This window comes from Halichoeres trimaculatus, unplaced genomic scaffold, assembly GCF_033239565.1.
Source record: "Halichoeres trimaculatus isolate MK-OKI-2021-1 unplaced genomic scaffold, fHalTri1.1 fHalTri1_scaffold_16, whole genome shotgun sequence".
In the NCBI taxonomy this organism is placed as follows: Eukaryota; Metazoa; Chordata; class Actinopteri; order Labriformes; family Labridae; genus Halichoeres; species Halichoeres trimaculatus.
The window spans coordinates 31,804,752-31,824,797 of NW_027437194.1; the positions used below are offsets into that span (position 1 = coordinate 31,804,752).

Consider the following 20,046-nt stretch of genomic DNA (forward strand, 5'->3'; position numbering starts at 1 on the left):
CACAGAGCAGAACAATGGTCTGAGTTAGTGAGTGGGATGTTTGGTGCTTCCTCAGTCCGTGTGTGCTCTGGACACAGGCTTGCTTTATGTGTTTGGTGATCTGGCTCTTTCCTTTCGTTGCAGCCTTCGTGTGCAGCTGACAACAAAATTGCTTTTCTGTGAGTAGCTTATTACTGCACTGACTGACAGGCTGACTGACAGCAGGCCAAGGAGCATCCACTGGATGCTAATCAGGGCTGAGGAGGAGCTCTCCCTTCCCCAGACTTGCACACTCAACACAGCAGTTGTTCCCCTGGTTGACTCGCCTCCATCATATGTTTACAGAGTCATCATTAAAAAGGGGGTGTTGCTGATACTTTGGGGTCCCTGTAGCAGCTTCATTCACAGCACTAAATGATCCTGCTTTTCTCATCCGGTGTTTAATTAACCCTTATTCCATCTGTTGATTGTGATCTACTGACTGACACGTGGGCTGGCCTCAAACACCAAGGTGTGCCCTTAGCTCTGTCCCCAACAGGCCTCCAGAGTGCTATCCAATCGGAGGGAAGGAGGTTTGGGGAGCGGGGAGCCTTAATAGAGATTATTTTTAGATTTAGGCTGGAGGGCAAAGATTGAGGAGGGCTGGTTGCCTTTAGTGAAATCCTTTACAATAACTAGAACAACGTACTAAATGCACATTGAAGTTGTTATTCAGGAAAAAAGAGCAGGGATCTGTTACTTCAGCTGGGGATAGCACAACAGATTTCAGGGGTTGAGAGCTGGAGTCAGCTCATGCCGAATGTCTGCCTCTCTGAAACAGATGCAGGCTGTGGTTTTATCACTCAGACAAGAGCTTGGTCCTCCCCTGGTCTAAGGTTTATTGAGGTCCTCTGATAGGCGCCCTCACCATGGATTCACTTAAGCAATCAATAGTGTTATGAATATATCTCGGCGTGCTACAACACAAATAAAATTATTGCACTTTCCTCAGGCACGGGGAGCAGACTGTGGGCACTGCAGGTCCTCATATCAATCAGTGCTCTCCGCTTTCAATACAAGGTCACTCTGGAGGCAGACTGGCAACGAAACACACGCATACATACACAAACACATCTGTGCCCACACATTGAAACACGCACTTCAACTGTGGGAGTGGCATTCCTCTGTGGACTCCAGCCGGGTGCAAAGGAAACACTGTCAGATCCTGTTTCTCACATGGAGGAGGAGTGGACCTTCAGTCCAGATCACACAACACTCCCAAAAGCTGGGAGCGGGCTGTCTTTAGAGCAAATATTTAAGTGTGTGAGGTTTCTGGCAGAGTGTCCTGTGAGTGTGTGTGAACCGGTGCTGCCGTGCTGTGCTGCCAGGTAACAACACAAAAAGCAGAGTCCTCTTCCTTCACCCCAGCCTAGGCCGCTAGGAGACAAGACCCACACAGGAGGTTTACTGCTGTGTGTGTGTGTGTGTGTGTGTGTGTGTGTGTGTGTGTGTGTGTGTGTGTGTGTGTGTGTGTGTGTGTGTGTGTGTTTACACAGAGACTCTTTGAGATGCTCTGTTCTCTTGGAGGGGGGGTCATTCCAGTCGGCTGCTCCAGGCTCCCTTAGGACGCCCAAACTGCGTCTCTGCAACTGTTTGAAATATCCATTCAAATGTTAAATTTCTATGAGCTATCCAGTCCTCCAATGATGTATTTAATCAGAAAATCCTCTAAAAAATAGTTGAGATCCATTTCTGTTCCACTTTGCTAATCAGAAAACCTTTATTTTCTAGTTTGGAGCCCAACCTGAATAAGCGCCGGCAAACGAATCGAGCTAGCTGAGCCTATAGCAAAGCCTCTGTACTGCTGTTTCCACTGCTCATCAGTCTCAGGGCTACTCCTCAGTGACTGTTAGGAGCTCTATGCTAAAAGCCTGAAGAAGTTCACAGATTCGAGTCCAGTTTGGAGCAAACAGATCATGCCTGCAGTGTCTCTCTGGTCTACTGAGACAAAGACCGTGCACACAGATGAGTGATGTCAGTGAACACGGTGTTAGCTCTAATCATGTTGACTGTCTCCTGTGACTGTGTGAAAGCCAGCAGCAGGATTTCTCTTTGAGGACAGGGATGAAGCTTCAGCCACATTTCCACCAAGCAGTCTGGTTTGGTTCAGTACAGTTTGGTACGGTTTGGTACAGTTAAGCCTGATCCCGTTTGAGTTTCCACAACACTGTGCCCTCTCATGGTAGACGGCGTGTAAGCTGGATGCTGAAAGCCACAGCTGTTAAATAATAGCGTGACCCCGCTAATAAATCCAACAAAGAAGAAAAACGCCACACAGTAAACAAAGAGCAGAGATGAAGACATCCAGCATTTCATCCTCTCTGCGATTGGCATGTAGCTCTTTAATACAAAGAACAATCAAGCTTTGTTTCTGAGAAGTCTGTGTGCCGCCAGGAGAAATACAGCCGCTGTCGGGGTAAGTGATGATTCTTTTGACCAATCAACGGTCTGCAGTGTGTTGCTCCACCTTCCAAGAGCGGATCGGTTCAATCTGGCACCCATACGAAAGACTCCCAAAAAGTGGGACAGCTTGGTTATTTGGGGATCTGTCCTGGGATGAGTCAGTGGAAACGCCACAAAATGTGCGCCATAGCAAGACGTACCATACCGGTCTGCTTGGTGGAAACACAGCTTTTAACTCAGCTTTGGCTTTAGACTTTTAAATGTCAAGTTCTTTAGACAACACATGAAGAAGAGGATGCAAAGATCCTGTTTTCTTAAAGCTTGTCCACATATCTTGGAAAGTAGAGGAAAGAAAAGTGACAGGTTAACGTTGTAACACTGACACCTACCAAAAAAAAACTTAACTTCAAAAACTAACATCTAAGGAGGTCTTTGTTTTAAATAAAGTGTCATATTTGACTTAATCTGAGCCACTCAACTGACAGGTCCAGAGAAACGTCTGATTCAAGAGATTTAAAGACTAAAACAAACAACAAACAAAAGTTTGCAAAGAGTAAAAAGAAAGCTGCTTTGTCTTAATCGGCTCTTATTCTAAAATTAAGACATAACTTTTATTTAAAGAACCTTGACAAGTATAAATTCTTTACACCATTTGCAGATTTTTAAGCAATCAAGGTGGCATTTTTGTCTTTTAGTTTCTAGAATTAAGACATTTTTCTGGACCCATCAGGTGAAAGCAGCTAATATGAAATCTAATCTAATATGACGGTTATTACTAAAGGCAGACATGAACACTTGCCTAGATTTTAGTTTTTGTTGTGTCTGTTGATGGATCTGAATGTCTGCTTTATCTGAAACACTTAAACACTTCATGTTGGATCTGGGTGATGCACACGTTCTCTGGAGCTTGTTCACACACACATACACACACACACACACACACACACACGCACACACGCACACACGCACACACACACACACACAAACACACAAACACACACACACACACACACACACATACTGGCACACACACACACACGCACACACGCACACTCACACACACACACACACACACACACACACACACACACACACACACACACACACACACACACACACACACTGGCACATCCATCTTGAGCAGCTTGGGGTTCTGGGCCTTGTCACACTGAGGCATGTTGGCAGCAGGAGCAGGGGTCGATATGTCATTTATTTCCCCCTCCTTAAAAACGTGATTCAAGAAGAATTCACTGGAGAGTGGAACAACAGGAAAACCAACCCTTTCTGTCTGTACAAGCTGTTAGTTACTAGTTTGTGGCACATATTATAGTAAGATAATGATAGTCTTAACACCACGGGTTATCACATCTCTTGTGAGACAGATGCAATCAGAGCGGTTTACTTTGGGATATCTACAGGAAAGACTTAACTGCCTGATTCTGAGGATGAACGTCTGCTTCACTCACACAGAGTCAAAAACTCAACGAGGAAAGCTACAGTATGTCCACCTCACAGAGCTGACCGAGAAAACACTTACTGAGCTGTCAGTGATCACAACAGTTCTGCCCTGAGCACGCTCTGCCATTTATAGGTCTATAAAGTGGGCCAAAGAAGAGAGACAGAGAGCTGCAGTGACAAAGACACAGGACAACGCGTTAAACTCTAATAGGGAGAAATGGAACCCAGAGACATGGAAGAAGGAACAGGCTCCATGTGACAGTCTGGAACATGCAGACGCCATGTGGACGCTCCAGAGGAAGCTGCAGTTCCCACAACAAAGCAGCACATGAGGAATCACTTCTTCTTTCCTTCCTTTTACACCCACAAACATCTCTGTCCTTCCACTTTGAGCTTCAGCACAAACGCTCAGTGAGCACCTTTCATTCCAATCAGAACACAGTGACCTCTCGTCTCCCTGTTGTTGGTAAAAGCCTGATGTTTCAGTCAGGTCTTTGGTCAGGGTTAGACAAAGTGCCAGCCCAGAGCAAACATGACACTCCGTCAATGTGGCCCTGTTATCCTGCACTTACAGATATCTGCACAAAGATCCTGTTTCAAACTCACAGATGATAAAGATAACTCTCAGTTGAACATCTATGGTGGGTTAAGATGGCTGAACCCATGAATGACTCAAGGTGAGCGTGTGTGTGTGTGTTTGAAGAGTCTATCTGGGAGCTCAGGATGAATGAGAGAGGTTGAAGATTTGCATTTTGTGTCTCCATTATTGAAACATTTTCAATAAAGTCCTGATTTCTTCCAAACCCAGCACCAACAAAGCAGAAACTTTAAAAGAACTGTCCCTGGTAACAAGTCCTTCATTTAGCAGCCAAGAGCAGACCATCATAAGCCTCTGAAATCATCTGTCAATGCTAAATCAGGCTTTAATCTGTCTAATATTCTACTGTGTGCTCTGGGGTCAAGAGAAGTCTGAGTGAAGGAAGCAGGCAGAGAAACACTCACAGAGATAGAGGAGAAACCTAAAGAGTCCTGATATTTTAGTGTTTGGACAGTTTTAACCTGCCATCATTCTGGAGATTTTATGGTTTTAACGAAGTTCCTCTAAGGCTTTATTCCCTCCAGTGTTACTCCTGCGCCTGAAATACTGATCACAAGTTATTTCCAAGACCAAGTGCAGCAATCAGACACTGACTTTTTGTTCCTTAGGTAATTAGTTCAGAAGGTTTGAATCCAGGTTGTGGAGTCTTTGGGCAAGGCACTGAACCCTGAGTTGCTGCAGCTGTTGTTCGTTTGTGTGTGAATGTGTGTTAATGGGGTTTGCCCACATTGGCCCTCATTTATCGTATGCCCGAGAAATGGGTGTGCGCCCCCTTCCACGCACAGATCTGCATTTACCTATCTGAACATGGGCATAAGGTACGCTTATATCTTACCACAGGTCTGAGTTTGTCTACGCAAGTTTCATGTCAGTGGGCAGTGTGGTGCAGTGCAAAAAAAATACATCTGTGGAGGAGAATTATTAGATCATATGAGACAGAAAAACTGTTATTCTTAGATTAATATTTTGATTGTTGAATTAGATATGACACCAAGAATGTTCTTCCAGCAATCTGTAAAATACATCACCATGAAAGAGCAGCAGCGCCAGCTGTCAGCTGATTTCTCCGTATAAAAAATGTGTTTCCTTTATCGGTTTACTTACAAAAAAAAAAGGAGATGCTGTGATCAGTTTTTAATACACTCACGTGTCCATAATAAAGTCTCTGCAGAGAACATTTAGACGTTGCTGGAGAAACTTAAGGCTGGATGTTTTTAGGGAAACTGTATTGATTACAGGATTTACTGTGAAAATAAATATTTCACTCCTCACTATATTATATAAACATGGACAGTGTGAAAAAGTGTCTATTTTATAACGAAAGACGTTCATTTACATGGGCTTACAGCCAATTGGCTAGTCTCGTGGTACCAGTAATCATAAAACTCCAGTCTACCTGTGCATAATTGCACCTGATGGACACACTTCTTGTCCAGGCACCAAAACAAAACAAACTTAGTTAAATGAGATCAGTTTTTAGGTGAACTAGTTTGCAGTATTGAAATGTTTTATTATTTGTATCTGACAAAATGCAGTTTGTTCTGTCCCTCCGTCACCTCTGCCTGAAACTGTCGCAGACTCTGTAAGGGCTCCACTTCCTCAGTCTATGACAGGATCAGGTTCAGGCTGGAGTCTGCATCTTCTCTTAGAGCTCAAATACATTTTTAAAAATGATCTTTCCATGTTCCTGGACCTGAACAGAAACAATAATACTGTGGCCTCTAATAGTCAAACATCACAGTTTACTTAATAAAGGTACAAACGAAAGATGTGTAAAATAAATGTTTAAAACTCTGCTGTAGTTTAGTTTGTCACATTCATGCTGCTGACGGCTGCAGTGATTTCCTTGCAGACAAGTTTTTTCTGACTCGCTCTAAAGCCATACAACACAGCCTAATGTCTTTCTATCTTGGTTGCTAAAGCCCTGTTGATCTCCAGAACCGAGAAGTCTACTTTTTCCCGAAATGCATCCCTCCATGTGGTAAATCTGTGGGTTCGGCCAGCTGTGCCTTGTTATTTAAATTAATTGTTTTCAGCCGCCACATTTATCAACACCTGATTAGGCGTACGCCGTGATTGGCCCTGGTATGCATGTTTCATACATCACACATGAACGTCACTGTAAGCTTGTTTTTGCACCAAGATCTGCGCCAATTTCCACGCAAGATTCATAAATGAAGGCCATTGTGAGCATTGCCCTTTATTACCGCTGTCGCACAGGAAGCGACAATTCTTTCCACCAATCAAAGGACTGCAGTGTTTCTAGCTCCACCTTCTGAGATTGGGTCAGTATGTCTGGCACCCCAACAGAAGGGTACCAAAAAGTGGGACAGTACAGGTCGGTAACTTGGGGACCTCTGTCCTGGTCTTAGTCAGAAGAAATGCAACAAAATATGTGCCGTACTGAGACGAACTGATCTGAACTGCTTGGAGGGAACAGGACCGAACTGTAGCAGCCTCTGTGGGCCATCAGTGTGTGGGTAAGCTATGAATGCATGACTGACACTAGCAGGGTGAAAGGACCTGGGGGGGTCACAGAGACTGGAGAAGCCATTTAGTAAGTGTGTTAGTAAGCTGTGAGCTTTTTAACATGTGAAGATCACTCAGAGCGCATCGACAAGTCACACTCACTCATTCACTTCCTTCCTTCCTCCCTTCCTTCCTTCATTCATTATGATGATGATGATGATGATGATGATGATGATGATGATGACAGAGGGTGCTGTTTAAAGTGCTCATCAGTACAAACAATTTTATTCACACAGTGCTGGTCCAGCCACCAGGGGCAGTTCCACGGTTGTTCCTGTTGCCCATGGACACTTAGGCACATGGGCAGTCAGATTTGGGATCAAACACCCGCAGGTGGACAGGTGTTAACAAGCAGGTAACAGAACAGAAAGCCCCTCGGAGGTGTGTTTAGGAGGTCTCTTTGTAAAGAACACTGTTGATGACCCTGAGTGCAGCTTGTGTCTGTCTTAAACTGGCATGAAGGCGCTCAGCAGGGACAATGTGGAACCAGCACAGGCATGTGAGCATTTTCAGCAAGTAACCTTTAAGGCCAGTGGCGTTCACTCTGCTGACGTCAGTCTCACTGGACAAACCAGTTAGACTCTGTTTACCAGAGACTGTGTTACACCACGTGTGGCTATTTGATTATCTGAGCAGGATCCGGGCTGGTTCATGTCTGCTTTAAAGTCTAATTTTTGGAATATTACAACAGAAGAGCTGAGGGGCTTTGATGAAGCTCCTTCCTGAGCAAACTTTGAATGAACTCAAAGCTTCTTAAGTTGTTTCCCTCTTTCCTGCAGCTTTCTACAGAAAAATCAGCTGCAGTGCTGATCGACCACCTTAGCCTTACCCTCATTAGTTTGATTATATGCTTATTTTATAGCAGAGCTACCTCATTCTCATGTCTCTCTCTAGCTCACCCACTCAGCAGGTTTGGACTCTGAAACACAACACAGACACACTCACACACTCTACCCTGTTAGCTCTGGTTCCCCAAAACAAGCAGCACTAATGGAGTAGACCCATGGAGCTGCCCAGTGCAAACAGAGACAAATAACAGGCCTGAAGGAGGGCACACACACACACACACACACACACACACACACACACACACACACACACACACACACACACACACACACACACACACACACACACACACACACACACACACACACACACACACACACACACACACACACACGAGGCAGAAGAAGAAGGGCAAAGGCAAAGAGAGAGAAAGACATGGAGACAGTGAGAAAAGAGACAAGAAGGAATAAGGATGAGCTGTCATACCTTTGGTGTTTCGTTGTGAGCGTCAAATGTGTGTGTTAATGTATGTGTGTGTACAGATGTGTGAAGGAGAGCGATGTTTTGGAATCAGGTTTTGGATCAGTTAATGAGAACCGCTGGATTTCAAACGTCAAAGGCTCCAAAACATGCAGTGAGAGAGAAAACCGAGCTCTGAGATGAAGCTGAGAGGAGTCTGCTGTTGGACCTGATCTATCAGTTATAGCTTAGTGACACACAGCCAGACAGGCTGAGACAGGACACTTTATTATTAAGTCATCCAAACAGGCTTCTGTCCAACAGCTGTCTGCTGCTGTCTCTGCTCTTTGGTTCAGTCCTATTAGGAGAGAGGCACTGAAGCTAGCTGACACAGGAATGTACTAAGCTAGGCTACATATTCTGTTTTTCTTCAGAATCAATAAAATACCACTCCTAACAACACTCTGCAGAGAGATTTCTACAATATCTGTACCTATGCTTGTGCGACTGTGTTACTCACGTAGAAGGGGGGGGGGCAAACTCTAGGAGAAAAGATGTGTAAGAGGGTGAGAGACAGAGTGCTTCAGCCTACAGTTACAGTTACAGGTAATCTGCCAGTAACCCCTGTGCTCCTCCTCTAGCTACAGAAGGAATAGTTCCTAAACAGCAAACTCCTTAGAATCAAATTTAAGATTTGATTTGATCTAAAATCTATTCACAGATGGGGCTGGTTTTGATGACCAGCCTCTATATTTGCTGTTCTTTGAGAAGCAGGGTTAAATGTGTTGGAGATAATGACAGGACCAACAGTCAAGAAGATGATTCAACCCATAATTCACCTCAACAAAACTGTCAGATAGGCTGGCATGTGTCAGGCTCAAGCAATCAACTGAACCACCCACAATTTCAATGGAAGGTCAGAGATAGTATGTTGGTTCTGAGGCTGCAGAGTATGAAGGACTCACTGACGGTCAATGAAGCACTCGTAGGCATGACGATAGAGATCTGGATGGGGGAGGGGGGACTTGTACCGGCTCAGTTCAGAGCCTTCTCGGTGTGTAAGGAGCCGGATCTGGAGAGGAACCTGTATTTCAGCAAGTACCAGGACAAGCTCCTGAAGCTGCGTAGCTCCAAATCTCATGAGCACAAGGCCTGTATGGAGAGCAGACATGAGAAAATGATGCCTGCTCTCCATACAGGCCTGCAGGGGAATCCACTGCAGTCTATACCATGCTGTAACCAGGAGGCCAGCTGCTGACATTTGGCATTGATTGGGTTGTTTATAGACATTCATCTGTTAAACCCCCGTTGGACAATTACAGGGATAGCCTGCTCACTCCTTCAGGGGGGGTCGGGACTTTGATCGCTCATTGGAAAACCCAAGGACACAAAGATAGAGAGATGATGCACCTCTAATTGGCTCCAAGCAAAAGGAAGCTGGCAGCAGCTGTGCGTGAATGGAAAATAAAGAGTGAGAGAAAGAAAAGGAAATGGGACAGGAGGTTGAAATTAGGGGTGCACTGATAAAAAGCCTGTCCTGCCAATACTGATTTGGGCTGGTGCCAATTTTAATTTTTTTATTTTTTATGACTGACAGCATATATCTTCAATGTTCCAATCTTATTTTATTGAAATTCATTGAACAATACCTGTAAAACAATTAAATCTTTATGTTTTAACTTAAACAACCAGTAATGTGTCCTGAGGTTTAGGTCTCAGAGCAAAAAGCAAAAATGGCTGGCTGTCAGACCTCCCCGGCCGTATGTAAGATCAGTTTCATATGCAAAGATGGGCAGATCACCGATCCCTGATCACTATCTCCGATCCCCCAAAATTAAGGAAATCGGCACCGATTGATCTGCCAGCTAAGGGATCAGTGCATGTCTAGTTGAAATGAAGAAAAGAGGAGGATTAGGTGAAAGAGATGAGACCTTCAGTAGAGAAATAAGGAACAGAAATGCTCTGTTGGATTCAACCGTAGTTCAGGTCTACACACATCACTTCATCCCTTTCTTTATTCCTGATGTTCTCTTTAGCTCCGATAATCCCAGCCGTAATATACAGGACAACATGCATTAACACTGTGTTATATGAGAAGGTAATCTGACCGTTGGCCAGTTTATAATTCCCAGATAAAGGTTGTAGATTAAGGCTAACATGTTTGCATGACTAGACAGGTTTGTGTTGCCCTCTAATCCAGCTTTCAATCATGCATGTGTGTAACATGTATGTTAGAGCCTGCAGATTCACCTGAGTTCACCTCAGTGAGTTTCAGGTCATTAATGCGTGCAACTAGCACCTACATCTCAGTCAATCCAGATGGACTCCCTCTGAGGGTCTCCCTCTGAGGGTCTTTCAGGTCAAGTATATATATATATATGTATATATATATATATATATATGTATATATATATATATATATATATATATATATATATATATATATATATATATATATATATATATATATATATATATATTTTTATATATATATATATATATATATATATATATATATATATATATATATATATATTTATATGTATATATATATATATATATATATATATATATATATATATATATATATATATATATATATATATATATATATATATATATATATATATATATGTATATATATATATATATATATATATATATGTATATGTATATATATATATATATATATATATATATATATATATATATATATATATATATATATATATATATATATATATAGAGAGAGAGAGAGAGAGAGAGATAGATAGATAGATAGATAGATAGATAGATAGATAGATGCCTCATGATCTTGACGACCAAGACCATAAACCAGGTCCCTCTTTCCATCCCAACCCCATCCTAACCCAGTCCTGAAAATTAATGACCTGCACAGCTAAGAAAGCTACGCTAAACTAAGCTACACAACAGACCAGGAAACACACACACACACACACACACAAGCCCAACAGTTACCCTGCACAGCCAGAGGCCTGTGGTGAGCTGTTAGTGGTTTGCTGTTAGTGGTTAGTGGTGGACACTAACTAGCACAGCTCCCTGCGCCCAGACCAATCTAAATGACGAGCTCAGTGACTGTGACAGAGCGTGCCATTTCACAGAGCGCCAAGATGGCTGCTGGGAGAAACGAGTCACCTCAACCTCTGTCAGGGATTTTCCTCTTCTCATTTATTCTTTCATTTTTCAAAAACAAAGCTAGGAGCTGTTGGTCAGCGGATGCAAAGCTGTGGGTGGATGCATGGCTCAAAGGAGGAGAAATGTAGAGAGGCAAAGAGGAGGGGGAAGTACTCACCATTAAGACAGTTCTGTGTGTGTGTGTGTGTGTGTGTGTGTGTGTGTGTGTGTGTGTGTGTGTGTGTGTGTGTGATTTCTGACAGCAACCCCTCCATTTGACCAAACTGTCAATCTGCCTTCTTCTGCCTAAAAACCCCCTGTGTTTCACCTCTGCCCATCCCTTGTTCTCACTCATCTATCCTTTATCACATCCAGAATAATTTCTGTGATACCAATCTCTAAGGTCATTATTCAAGGTTCTATATGAACGCCAGTAAATCAAAACCTCTGCTGCTCAGCAGGGTTCCAGCTCCAAAAGATGATTTGACCCTGATTTGGTGCAAGGAGAAAAACTGATAGATGAATGAACCTCTCTTCTTCCTCCAGAGCTGCTTCAGGAAAGGGAACAAAGGGACCGTTTCTGTGACTGCATAACTGTGCAGAGCAGGTTGCACCAGCCCAGTGAAGGTCTGAGCCGAGCATCCAGACGGATCTGCTCTCACCCCTTGACTCATCTTCCTCCTCTATTTCTTCTTTTTATCCTTCCATGGTTCTCCTCTCAGGGCTTGACAACCAGCCTGCAGACCAGGTGAGTGTGTGTGTGACTGTGTGTGTGTGTTTGGGTGTGTGTGTCACTGCCAAGCTCGCTCAGCAAATTGCATGAGCCTGTGAGAGAGCTACAGACCCTTTACCTTACAGCCCCCATAGCCCCCACACCCTCCTACAGTGTGAAAAGAAGGTCATTGTGCCATGCTGGACCTCAGTGCAGCCTGTGGTGTTGGCCTGACAACATCTCTCCCTGTGTCCTCTGAGCTGTCTCTACTCATCATTCCTTTCATCATGCAGCTCTGGCCCCCTACACACACACACACACACACACACACACACACACACACACACACACACACACACACACACACACACACACACACACACACACACACACACACACACACACACACACACACACACACACACACACACACACACACACAGGCTCAGATCCTCTCTGGCAGAGCTGCTACAGAGCGTCATCTCCACAGATCGCCTGCTTGTTACAGGATTTACATTCACTCCCAAAATCCTCTGACACACACACACACACACACACACACACACACACACGCACGCACACACCCACACACATAAGCTCTGAGTATCTACATAAGTACACCCAGCATAAAGAGGCATCTCTCCAGAGGGCAGGTTTGATTCACTACAGGTTGAAGATGATTTGTCCATCTACCCTCTGGATGAGTGTAACGCTTGATTTGGATTGGTCAAACCCCAATTACACCATTCTTAAACAGCTTTAACAAAGGGGCAACACCAAAGGTAAGAAAAAGTCTAAGTCCTGTCGGTTGACACTGTGGCAAATCATTAGTGGTTGTCTGGGGCTGGACTTGAATGCTTGGACATGTTAGCAGCTGTTTGAGATGTGAGGGTAGCCTGATGAGCTACTGGACCTGATCCATCCCAAAGAGGGAAACTAGTTCAAGGGCCGGTCCTGCAACACAGACACAGATAGCAGAGCTCAGCTAATGTGTCCATCACTAACTTAGTTCTCTGCTTTCTGCCAGGGTCCCTGCTCACTCTACGGGTGTTTGAGATGCATAGTAACCACCTCGTAACCACCAGGTTACCAGGCTTTCTGACCAATCAGCCAGCAGCGTTGGATGCTTCACTATGACAGGTCAAAACCTCCACAATCCTTTTAACCCCTTTTTAACTTTAACCAGAGTGATGCCAGAGGAAACCGGGTGACAAGCATCACATCAATCTTCAGAAAAGACCTAAACCAGATTTTACTCCTGCCTGGTGACTCCGAGGCAGGAGAAATGCTGGTTACAGTTATCAGTAAATATCAAACATTAGTTTCTGTTAGCCCGCTAAACTGGCAGGCTCAACAATTAGGCTAGTCCTTATTCCTGGATCCAGGCAATGGCAGCAGAGCCTGTGAGTTCATCTCTAAAGTTGCTTATGGAGAGGAACTCTCCCCAGGAAATTTATAAGGAAATGTTTGCTTTTCAACCACAGGAACTTGGGTCCAAAATCGAATTCTGGGATCCTTTATCTCCACATTGAAAACAGCCCTATCAGGGGGGAAGTACTTCAGGGACTGAACCTCAGCCATAAGCTGTACAGATATAAGGAGCAGTGTGATCACTCTTATATTTGTGTTAACTTCTTATTTGCAAAGCCCCAAAGAATAAAGGTGAGAAAAGACAAAAGTCCCTCACCTTTTCTGGCATGACCCTCAGTGGAATCAATGTGATACCCGGGTCTTGTTCCATCCTGTCTGGATTCTATTCCACACAATGGCTAAAGCCTGGCTCACACTACAGGATTTTAAAAATCTTATAAGATTCTGAAATTGGGCTGTATCTCACACATAAGGAGAATCTTCACAGATCATCCTCTCTTAAATCTTAAGCACGCACTAACTACAATTTAAAAATACTGACCAGCACACACTACAGGATTTCACCAAGATTATTTGACCAGAGAGAGTGATGGACCACATGTGCTCAGTTGTTTGATCTGAGGTTTTCAGCTCACTGGTGGGACAGGAGGAGAGAGAAGCTGAGCTGTCTGCAGCGGTGCCTTTCATCCATTACTCACACGCAGAGGGACAGAAGTGAAACTGTTGCTGTATCAGCCAATAATGGCATGATCTCACACCCATCACTGATAAAACAACAGTTTGCTACTGTATGAAAATGGCCTGGTTGTGTGTTATTTTTAAAGGCATTATTGAACTGGCTGGAGTGAGCCAGTGGAGCACGCAGTCAGCTGACCCGGAGCCTTTCAGTTGCACTTTGAGCCTGAGTTTGTTGTCTGTTGTGCGGACTCTGGGGCTCTTTCTAATCGTCTGTTGTCATCCTCAGTGAGAATGAATGTTGTAATCATCCAGATAAATATCAAACATGTTTGAAAATTATCGGGGCGGCTCCGACGAGTCTGTGAGACGATCGTGGGGCTAAAGATTCATCTGTCAACCGCTCACACTAGAAGATAATCTTGGCAAAATGTCGGGGTCGGCCCAACCAGTCCCCAAACCAGATTTCTTCCCCGATTGTCAGGAGGACCGAATCTGGGTTAAACCAGGACGAGAATCCTGTAGTGTGAGCCAGGCTTAACTGCTGACTTAAATATTAAAATGTTTTAATAATTCTGAGGAATGTGCTGTAACTACCATTTTGAAGTCATGAGTGTTGTTTAAAACAGCTAGCTTATCAAGTTCTGTTCATAGGCTGGAAAAAAACAGACTTCATCTCACAGGATCTGAAGTAAGGTAGTCACAAAAACTGCTCCCCCTGGTGACTGGCTGCATTACAGGTCAAAAACTCTGTCCCCTCAGTCATTCTAGAGGGGCTGTGGTCAAACTTTAAAAAAATGCACCTGGTAGAAATGTTCCTCACGTCACGTTAATTGACAGCTGCTGTTCTAGTGTAGATTTTTCAGGAATAGCAAAATGCTTTGGTAAAGAGAGCCAAGAGAATAGACTCTCCAAAGAAAAAAAAGAACAAATGTATTTTTCTCACCTGGCTCGACTCAGATTCTCTGGTTCAACTCTTGGTGCACAATGGTGGCGTATGTGACGGGGGTATTATAGCTTCAAATTCAAACCATGGTAAAAGGTGGAGCCAGATGCTGTCCATGCAGTCTATGATTATGCTGACTTAGCGGAAGTTAGCTCATATCTTAATCTATTCAAATGTTTTCCACAAAACTATCTGTAACCTGAAGCAGGCTGTTTTGTTTTGTTTTGTTTTGTTTTTTTTTAATTTGGTTGTGCTTTCCAAGTTTTAAGAATAATAGAATCAGCTTTCCACCTTTTCCTGAGCTCTCTTTAGCTCTGATCCACATGTGGAAAAACACTGAATACTGAGTATGATAGAGGAACCCATACTTCTTCCAGAGTAATGAAAAAAACCTAATGACCAGCGGGACTGCAGAGGCAGGCCGTGAGGTGGTGACTGAGAATAAAGCTCCTGTCGGGACCTGGCTAAGGGAGTGTACGGCTGTGGACAATAAAAGCATTGAGATGCTTTAAGGTCCATCCTGCTTGGGCATCCCCGCTCTCACAGACACAAACCCACAGGTATTCCCTGGTTCAGAGGCACAGCTCCCCTCAAATGTAGAAATGGAAACAGCAAAGGAAGAAACAAGCCATTTCTGGCGACCAGTCGTTCCTCTTCAGGACAGCTCTGAAAGCTTCTTTCATCCTATGGTGTCACTTTAACTTTTAGCAGGAACGTGCGTCGGTTATGGTTTGAAACCTCAATATCTGTATTTTTTTCTCTGTACAGTCCAACCCTACAGGAGACAACCCACATCAGGCTTTTTCAGACCTTCTCATTTAATCAGACCTTTGCTTTGCAGGCAGAATGACTCTAAAAAAGCTATGTGACAGAGATTTGTCAGTCTTCTGGCTCGGCTCTTATGATCCCAAACATGATGTAATACTGCAATACTTCTGTTTGTTAAGCTGAGTTAAAAATGAAGCGTTGGCAGCTGACGGCTTTGCCTCCAAACATTCCTTTGTTTTAACTTCATGAGCCTGTTTTCACCTCCCAGATGTTTCACACTGAGGAACATGGGAGGGAAACCTCTTTGCTCTGATCTGTGGCTTGTGTTGTTCTCTTTTCAGTCACAAAGACCTCCTCATTTCTGCCCAGCGTGGGAACTCTGAGTCCTGACAAGTTCCCCCTACATTAGACAGACAGAACACACCATGGAATGGTTTCTACCACTACCGTAGAGGACAGAGGAGACAGGATCACTGTGGATGAAAACAGTAGTGGCAAATGGTGTGATTTCTCCAGACTTAGGTCAACCATTGGCATGAAACATCCTTCCTCCAGTTGGACAATCAATTGTTAAATATTTTTATAATAACTGACGTAATCTAGCCTTCCAACCTGGTTACATGCTGTGTTCAGGGTTGATGTACATTTATCTGGCAGATAGAAGGATAGCTTCTGTAGCCTGCTTGTGTCTGAGGTCTCTCCAACCCTGTCTTTCACTTTCACCCAGTCTCCTAGCTCCATGCTCTGATTTAACAGTCACAGTATGTCAGTCATGTTTTTTGGCCTATTACTCTCGGGTGTTAAGTTGAACTCAACCTCCGGTAGGCGTAGCAATGACTGTTATAAAATTGTATTGGTCCTGGATATCAGGGCTCATTCTTTTGGGGCCAGCGCTGTAAACATGAACTAAATGCTGAACTGAGAAATGGATCCTCTCTTGTAATTTTTGGGAGTTGTTCGACTCAAGAACTGGGTAGATTTTATTACATTATCTCTAACCTATGTGTGCTCCTCCTGCTGAAGGCCAGGGAGCCTGAAGGTAAGAAAGTGAACATGGAAGCGTGTGTGTCTTTGTGTGTGAGCCAGAGTCTGTGTGTTTTTATTACGCAACGGGAGAGTTCTTTCCATCTGTGCCTCTCTGCAGCCCCCGCATCCCTGACCACTGAAGCGAGAAACGACAGCTCTGCCTTGCACTCTGCCTCCCTCAGTCTTCCTCACAACACCATCCCACTCTTTATCATTCTCATCAAACACCCACTGAAAACACACTCTCAAGTCCTTAACCCTCACCGTCCTCTCCTTACACAGCAGAGACGTTACTCCAGTGTTCATCTTTGTCATCAGCTTCTTCCCTATCAGCATCAGGCCTCAGTCAGTCTGCCTCCCAGCGTAAACCCTGCTAGAAAACAAGAGCACTCTGCAGGGTGTCTAACCAACATTTCACTTCTAATGCTCAAATTGTGGATTATCCCACTAAATGCATCTCCATCTGCAACACATCCCCCCACTCTCCATCCCCCCCACCCCCCACCCCCCCACCCCCACCCACCCCCACCCACCCCCACCCCAGGGCCCATTGTGGTGGAAAAGATGTTAAAACAAAGAGAGCAGACAGCACAGTGATAATCCCAAACATAGCAGCTGGGGAATTAGCCAACCATTAGCTAAAAGCTCACTATCTGGCTTTTGCTACTAACCATGCAGGGTCCTGACTGCTGTTTGAGGAAGGCGTGTTAGCACTGTAGTTCAGTGATCATGGTGTTTACTCATGACATGCCATCAGGGAGGTGATGGGGGTGTCTACCTGCCCTCACTACATCTACCTCCTCGGTCCAGGTGCAGCACATAGTGTCCATTAATGGTGTCTGGTTCAGCTTGAGGTTTCTGCCTGTTAGCAGGAAGTTTTTCCTTCCACTGCTTGTGGGTCAACTATTGTCTTCTGTTGTGTCAGTGCAGCTGCTGAACACGTCTGTCCAGCAGTGTGTCTGGTTCAGTGCGAGGTTTCTGCCTTGGTTTCATCCTGTTCTCCCTGGTCAGCTCAGTTGTGGCAGATAACTACCCACTGAGTTGTCCAGTCCTATTTGAGGAGTCCACTCATTGAGAGGATGTGTTTTCCTGATTGTTTGTTGGTTGCTACGTGTTGGGTGCTGTAAATAACATTATAGAGCAGCATCTTACTGGCTCAAATCATTCAGCAGCTTGTATTTTATTCTTTTTTTTATTTATCATCCCCCCAGCACTTGATCAAATGTTGAAAATGTACGTTGTTGCCTTACTCTCATGTGAATGGTGGTGGTTTTATACTTTATTAATAAAGATAATAATAATAATAATAATAATAATAATAATAATAATAATAATAATACAAAAGTAATAAAACGATAGTAAAAATCATCCTGTTTTAAATGTGAGGTTTTGGTTTACGTGTGTTTGAAAGTAATGTAAGCCTGACAGGTGAGGGCGGTGCTGTGTGACATCAAGGGTGACAAACAGGAAATGCTTCATGGACCAGACCGTCTCAATTCAGTCCGGCCTTTGCGGTCTACACAGGCTACAAAGGCCGAGTCCCCCAAAGGCTACAGCCAACGGAGGCTGCAGCCCCTGAATTGAGACACAGCTTATGTCTGGGATGGTTATGGACAGGAAGTGATCTTGTTCTTTGAGGCTTGTTTCCTGTTAGGGGAAAAAAAATTTAGTTGATCCCTGCAGAGCCCACGTGTCAGTGGCTCTATCTAAACAGATGAATTATAGATGTACAGAGACCTCCTCTCTGTGGAGCAAAGAGACGTGTCTGGTTTCAGGCACAAATGCTATCCAGAAAAATGACAGTAATGTCTTCAGCATTATGTTACATCAGCAACATACTGGTGCTATAAAAGATTTACAACACGTACATGAGCTATGGCTATAATGCAGAGGCTAAATGGTCTGCAGGATGAAATAAGGTTTGACAAGTTCTTGTTTTGTGGTTTTTACCCACCTAATACTACTTCCTCCTCTTCAGGGCTGCCCAAACCTTTTTTAAAGAGGACCACACTTAGTGACCAGAGAACCAGCGGCTTTCACTGACACATTTACAAACAGTTAAAGTCACATCTAAATGCTCTGTGTGAACTCTTTCTTTAAATGAATTCAGTATCTCAGTGAGCCCAGACCAGGTCAGAGAGAGGCCTTATAAGACAAACTTTAGTTTGGTTGTAACCTTAACAGAAAATGCAAATGTAATATAATTTAGAGCACAATTTATCTTATAATGAACACACTGTAAGATGAGAGCTGGGGGCCATTTAGAAAAGGACCCTGGGCCATGATTGGTCCCTGGGCCTGGCTTCAGACATGCCTGCACTACTTTATATCTGACCACCTCTTCAACTTCATCCTGGCACTGATCCCTGCAGCATGCAGCCTGTCTGCTCCAGCCAGGCTCTACTCCCAAATCTGTCAGAATATGTGTTGGTGCCAAATGATTAATCACTCCAACGGCAGGAATCAAAGAGGGACAGAGAGAGGACATACTGCGCACAACAGCAGCGATTATGTCTAAAAATTAAGCCAAGTGTTGAAAGTAGCAGGGCAGAGATGGTGAGCTGGCACAGCCTCTGCAGAGGGGACTGTACAGAGGACATAAAGCACACTAAAGACTCCAAACGGGCTTCTTTGAGCAAAACACTCTGCTGTTGTTGAGTCACTTAGACTGTGTTTGTGTTTTTAGCTCCAGGCTACACATCCATCTGCTAGCTGCTGCTCTATCACCGGTGCCCAGGCTGCAAGGCAACAATTTAGCAGCGAAGGATACACCAGATACCAGTTTATCTAGATTACACTGCATTTCTTTTGTTCTAGTCTGTCCAAGCTCAGGGTTCAGTGGGGCTGTCCTTTAGCCAGACAGCAAGGGACATGGAGACAGACAGATTGACACCTGTGATTGCAACACTCAGAGCTGCAGGAATCAGTCTGAGTAAGACTAGACCTGCAGCCCAGACTGACCACATCCATTGTTCACCCAGAAAGCTGAGATTCCAGGAATCAGGAGCGGAGGGTCTTTAATCTGTGTGCCACACGAGGCCTAACCCTGAGCCAGAGGACGCAGGGAGATGTGAGCACACACACCAGTACTCCAGCACTCTTAATCATGAGAACATCTGGATGCTTGAAGGTCTTTAAAGACTGACTACCAGAGGGAGA

General features: G+C 44.1%; 1 protein-coding gene across 1 annotated transcript in view; it reads right to left on the reverse strand.

Moving 5' to 3' along the window:
* The window catches only part of LOC141805123 (breakpoint cluster region protein-like), a 111,559-nt gene that overhangs the window by 88,882 nt on the left and 2,631 nt on the right, over window positions 1–20,046 (reverse strand).